We start from the raw sequence: 6700 nt of genomic DNA, 5'->3' as shown, positions 1-6700 counted from the left end.
TAGCATGAATAATAAACATTTATCATGATATGAGGAAATAAATAATAACTTTATTATTGCCTCTAGGGCATATTTCCTTCAGCGAGTCCGGAGCACCCCGCAACAGGATCATCAGGAACGCCAAGAGCTTGACTAGCAGTCCGGCCTCCGCTCAAGCCCCTTCAAAGCAGCATTCATGCCACGCGTACACAATTGCACACTCAAGATACCATGGGCATAGGCGGAGGAGCATCAATGACTCAGTCAATAGTGCGGGTAACCGCCAAATACCTTCAAACTCTTTCCCTCTTACCTTTCAGGACACCGCGTTAGTGCAGCATCCTCAGAAGAGCCAGATTGCCGGACTTATATGGGAGAGACATCCAAGAAGGCAACAGACGTCGTGCATAGAAGGAAATACCCATTTGGAATCTATTTACGATCATTATGCCTGCTTTATCTATCTGTAGACAGCCTGCCCCTGGAAAGGACATGTCAAATAGTCCTATTTTATCTCTGCCCAATGCATCCATTGTAAACATACGCTTAAACGTATTTTTCGTCAATGGGAGATTATATATAGCGTCAGCTTATTATCCTTATTTGAGCATTTTCTTCTCTTATAAATGTTTATTTCGTATTTCATCTGTACACCTTGGTACGGTCAATTTTCCAGGGGCTTCTCACGGCGCCCTGTAATATGGCAAATAAAGTCCGAACACTTTCAACAGTGCGGCACCCCGAACTTATAGCACTATATGCATCAGCTCTGAATCATGTCTTGGGTCTAAAGTTGGGATAGCCCGGCTCCCTTGTTTTGGTGCCTTACGTTTCGTTATATCGGCTAAGGTAGCGCATGGAGAACTACTGCGATTGTGTCCCGATTCTTCCGGACGAGCACCTCAGTACAGAAAGCCGAAAACTGACCGGCATGATGTGGTGAGAGCTGGTCGCTGTTCGAGAGGTCTTAAAATCCTTAAAGATTTTCCGCTTTAGGCGATAAATCGGCTTCGTCCGATCTAGGCGTGTATAGCGCCCCGATTCGGCCTTTCGGATTCTAGGGGCTTCGCCGAAATTTAAAATTGTAGACTTCTATGGCTAAGTGAAAGTTATAAAGCCGCATAGTCCGATTGCCTTGTTCGCTGCGCCGGACACCTCCTTAAGGGACCAAACATTTGGATAAAGAGTGTCCGGGTTTTCCACGAACACCCCAGTACTAGTTACGTGGGGGAGGAAGCCGACGAATGGCCTACTTTCAGAATTTTATAAACAGCCGCACAGAAGGTAATATTTTAAATAACAAAAGCGCTACATAGCGCAAGTAACTTCGTCTTTAAATTACAAACATGACAGAAGTGAATTCACTCTAAAATGGCATCCTTGGTACACTCATCGGCGACGAGACGAGCACCCTTCCTCACGCCATCATAGTACATCTCGGGATGGCGATGCGCCTTGCCCTCCGGCGGCCCGTACTTGACCAGCTTCTCTGCATCCAGCTTGCCCCAATGCACCTTGACGCGGGCAAAGGCCCGGCGGGCACCTTCGATGCAAACGGATCGCTTGATCACTTCAAGCCGCGGACAGGCATCCACCATCCACTTGATCAGGCCAAAGTAGCTACTGGGCAGGAGCTCACCCGGCCACATCCGGACTATGAAGCCCTTCATAGCCAGCTCGGCCGCCCTATGTAGTTCGACCAACTGCTTCAGTTGGTCACTCAGAGGCATCAGATTTTCTGCCCCATCATACTGGGACCAGAACAGCTTCTCCGTTGAGCTCCCCTCCTGGGCATAGTAGAACTCCGCAGCATCTGATACGCTACGTGGCAGATCTGCAAATGCCCCTGGAGAGCTCCAAATTCGAGTAAGTAAAAGAAACGCCTCCTCCACATGTTTGCTTTGCATAAAGAACTTCTTACCCGCTGCTATCTTTTTGGCCTCTTGGATCTCATGCTGTGCTTTCCCGGCTTCGGCCTTGGCGTCTTTCAAATTTACAAGGGCCTTCGCAAGCTCGGCCTCTTTCACCTTCAGCGCATGCTCCACGGACTCACACTTCTTGCCGAGGTCCCGGAGCTCTTGTTGTACCTCGCCCACTCTAGCACTTTGCTTTTCACGCTCTTTGCATTCCAAGGCCGCCTTGTCTTCAGCCTCGGACAGCGCTTTCTTCAGGGATGCCACTTCGGCGGTGGCCCCTATTTCAAAGTCACGACGCTTTGGCGTTAGACTAGCCAATTTGGTCTATCCTTAAATACATAAGAGAGGGGAATCACTTACCCTTGTTCTCTTCGAGCTGCCTCCTCGTAAGGTCGAGCTCTCCCTGCGCCTGCTCCAGGTCCCGTTTCAGTTCGGCAACCTCGGCAGTACGGGCAGCAGCAGCAAGTAGCACAGCCTGCTTATTCACAACAATACTTATCATTAGACTCCGGTGGATTATAATTGACCCTCCGTTTGGCTTTTCTTCCCGAACACCAAACAGAGTATCAGGGGCTACTACCTATCGGGTGGTAATTTTTCACATATTTATTACTTACCTCAAAGCCTGTTAGGAGGCTGGTGCAAGCTTCGATTAGTCCGCTTTTGGCAGACGAAACCTTCCGAATCACCATACTCATAAGAGTACGGTGCTCTTCATCCATGGAAGCGCCGCGAAGCGCTTCCAGCAGACAGTCCGGCTCCTCATGCGCAACGGAAGTCCGCGACACAGACGGCTCGCCCTCCCTAACGAGGGGTCGCCCGCCTCAGTCCGAAACCATCGAAGGTTCCGGAATTGTGTTCGGCTGAGAGCCCGGTTGGCCATGGCTCTCATCGACACGATCCGCGGGGATCTTGAACCCCGCATGTCCGACATCTGGAATCCCGTCTTGGGGCATCTCCAGAGTCACCTCCCCCTGCTCTGGGAGCCTTCGGGACAACACCTCCGCGTCATCCGCGGGTTGAGGAGTAGTGGCTGTCGGAAGCGAGTTGATCTCCGAATCACTCAGGGACCCGGAGGAAGACACTTCGGGGTGATCCCTGGCCGGACTGCATATATGTCCGGCATTAGACAAAAGCTATAAAGTGAAGTTATGATGGAGTGCGAACACTTACGATCGCACTGGGGGCTTCCCCCTTGGCATCCACCCCTCCTTGCTGAGAGCGGCCGTGGCGGTGTAGTCTGGAAGGGACACCTTCCCCTTCTTGGGCGCCCCAGCCTCCCCTCCCGGCGTGGCTTTTCTCTTCTTCTCCCCCTAGTGCGGGGAGGTGGAATTTCTTCTTGATTCCCCCCGCCTCCGCGGGAGGAATCTGTCTCGTCGTCATCAGACGACAGGGTTATGACAGCCTTGCGCCGAGGGCCTTTTCCGACCCCCTGGTACGCCTCCTCGGGCCCCTCATCCTTTTCGAATGGGGTTGTTTTCTTCTTCTTCCTCCTCCCCTTCTTGGGAGGAGTCCGCCTCGTCGTCTTCGGACGAGGCTTCTAGCACAACCTTACGCCGGAGACCCTTTCGGGTCCCCGGAGCCTTCTTCTCGGCCTTCTTCTCCGGCACCTTGTATGGTGCCGGGACCAGCATCTCCGTCAGGAGAGCATACTCTGGGTCTTCTGGCAGCGGAGCCGAATAGTAGACCTGCTCCGCTGTCTCCACATAGTCCTGAAGCAAATAGGCACAACTACTTAAGGCACTCCGATGAATACATTGGGAAGAACTGGGTCCGGTGGCAGTCTGAGAACTCACCGGCCTAGGAGCCCGCGCGGCGTGAAGCCCGCGGCCCTCGGATGTGGGAGGAGGTACTTCAGAGGCCTTGAACAACACCTTCCATGCGCCTTTGTGCATCATGTTGTAGTGCTTCTGGAGCATCTGGTGTTCGGTTGGGACGAACTCCCACAGATTGACTGCCTGCCTCTAGCAGGGCAGGATCCGGCGAACGAGCATGACCTGGATCACATTGACAAGCTTGATGTTCTTGTCCTTCATGCTTTTGATGCATGTTTGGAGTCCGACCAGCTCCGTGGAATTGCCCCAGGACAGGCCCTTCTTCTCCCAGGAGGTGAGCCGCATGGGGGCTCCGGATCGGAACTCGAGGGCCGCTGCCCAGTTGGCGCCGCGCAGCTCGGTGATGTAGAACCACCCCGATTGCCATCCTTTTACGGTCTCCGCAAAGGAGCCGTCGAGCCATGTGACATTAGGCATGCCCACCATGGCCCCTCCGCACTCCGCTTGTTGGCCACTTACAAACTTTGGCTTCACGCAGAAGGTTTGCAGCCATTGGCCGAAGTGAGGCCGGATGCGGAGGAAGGCCTCGCATACGATGATGAACGCCGAGATGTTGAGGACGAAGTTCGGGGCTAGATCATGGAAATCTAGCCCGTAGTAGAACATGAGCCCGCGGACGAAGGGATGGAGTGGAAATCCCAGTCCACGGACGAAGTGGGTGACGAATACGACCCTCTCGTGGGGTCTTGGGGTCGGAATGACCTGCCCGGCGTCCGGTAGCCGGTGTGCTATGTCCACGGCCAAGTATTCGGCCGCCCGAAGATTTGTGATGTGCTTCTCCTTGACGGTGGAAGCCACCCACTTGCCTCCTGCTCCGGACATGTTTAGCTGTGCGGAGAAGACTTGGGCTTGGGTGCTAGAGCTCGAGGGGGCAAGAGTGGGCAAAGGAGGAAGAAGGCGTGGGTGAAAATGGGGAAATCTTATCCCTTTATAGAGGCGCCAAAAGCAGTGCGCCTCCCCACTTGCTCGTTGGGAATCGCTTGCTTCCCAAGCGCCACGATTGATGGCGTAGTAGGATTACCCATACCCGTATTGATGAGAATCCCGTGATAAGGGGACACGATCTCTGCTTTGACAAGACGTGTCAAAGAAACCACCTCGTAATATGCGTTGTAGCTGGATGTGGGAAAACGGTTCGAATAATGATCCGACCATAATAACATGTCATGTCATTAGAAAAAGTTGTCAGCAGATTGCATTTGTGAAATATCATTCTCTCTACGGTGGCATATGAAGATCATCTTGTGGATCCAGACACGATTCAAGTGTTCGATAATTACTTTGGAGTTCTCGGAGAAGGAACCCGCCTTGCAATGCCGAAGACAATACTGCGCGCCGGACTCATCGTCATTGAAGCCTGGTTCAGGGGCTACTGAGGGAGTCCTAGATTAGGGGGTATCCGGACAGCCGGACTGTGTACAACGTCCGGACTATTGAAGCGTGAAGATACAAGACTCAAGACTTCGGCCCGTGTCCGGATGGGACTCTCCTTTGCGTGGAAGGCAAGCTTGGTGATCCAGATGTTGTGTTTCCTTTCTTATAACCGACTCCATGTAAACCCTAGCCCTCTCCGATGTCTATATAAACCGGAGAGGTTGGTCCTTAGAAGGCCGATCACAATTACAATCATACCATCATAGGTTAGCTCTTAGGGTTTAGCCTCTATGATCTCGTGGTAGATCTACTCTTGTACTACCCATATCATCAATATTAATCAAGCAGGAAGCAGGGTTTTACCTCCATCGAGAGGGACCGAACCTGGGTAAACATCTGTGTCCCTTGCTTCCTGTTACCATCAGCCTTGACGCACAGATTGGGATCCCCTACCCGAGATCCGCCGGTTTTGACACCGACACTCGCACTCCCATTCGGGTGGACCAACGACATTCCGACGAAACCACTTCATTGTCATGACACTCTCCCGGCCACTCCGACTCAATCCCCATCGGGCTAGTCCTGGGTGGCCCCATGTCTACCTCAAGACACCTCGACCACCATCGTGGCCACGATCCACTCTGGGACCCGGTACCAAAACTTAACTTAACAACAGGCTCACAAGGTTATGCCTGCTTACCGGGCCAGGGTACAGCACGCCCATAACCTTCCCTAGATGGAGGCACCGACCAGAGGCACGACAATGAAATGCATTAAGGCCGTCCCATATCGGCAAATGTGGTTGCACTGGGGAAAACTCGTTTCAGCGGCACCATGACCCGGTCAACAACTTATTCAAGTTGAGTTATTTATCAGGTTCAACTTAAGGTGAAAGTAACCGGTGTCATAATGCCATGACATGCATCACCAACATATGCACCACATATCAATGAAAGTAACTAAGTCAACTACGCTCCCACGGAGCCATCACCAACTCATGATACTTCTCTGGTTAAGATCCAACCTCGCTTAAACCAGAATCATTTCTAGCAATCTCATCATTTTTCATCATGCAAGAATAATATTTAAACTGATTATTAATCTCCATGACCATATCATTTTATCATTACTCATAACTAAATTCTTGTTAGCTTATCAACAAGATTCACTTCAAACTTTATGTAAATCAAGCATATATAACATGACAAGCATCTAACAGAATATAATTATCATAGTAATAATTTAAATGCATGAATAATCATAAGTTCAAGTAGGAAAATCACAAATATTGAAGTGGCACTATGAAAATGTTACTGTGGCTTGCCTTAGTGCAGATGAGGTTCACAAGCCTCCTGGTGATCCTCAAGACAAACTTGCTCTTCTGAAAATAAATAAAACCACAAAAAGAAAACATCAAGAATCCTTCTGAAAATTACCAAAAAATCTAGACAGCAAGGAAAAATCCCATCTTTTGGGTGCTGTTAGATTTTTGGACAAAGAACACAATGCAAAAAGAATCAATGCATTTGGACTTATAGATAAAAAGTTATGGCTGCTTAAAGTTTCCTGGATATAAATGAATTTGAAATAAAACTA

Source organism: Triticum dicoccoides, chromosome 5B, assembly GCF_002162155.2.
Source record: "Triticum dicoccoides isolate Atlit2015 ecotype Zavitan chromosome 5B, WEW_v2.0, whole genome shotgun sequence".
Classification (NCBI taxonomy): Eukaryota; Viridiplantae; Streptophyta; class Magnoliopsida; order Poales; family Poaceae; genus Triticum; species Triticum dicoccoides.
The sequence above is the reverse complement of the archived record's forward strand: the minus strand, read 5'-3'. Positions refer to the sequence as shown.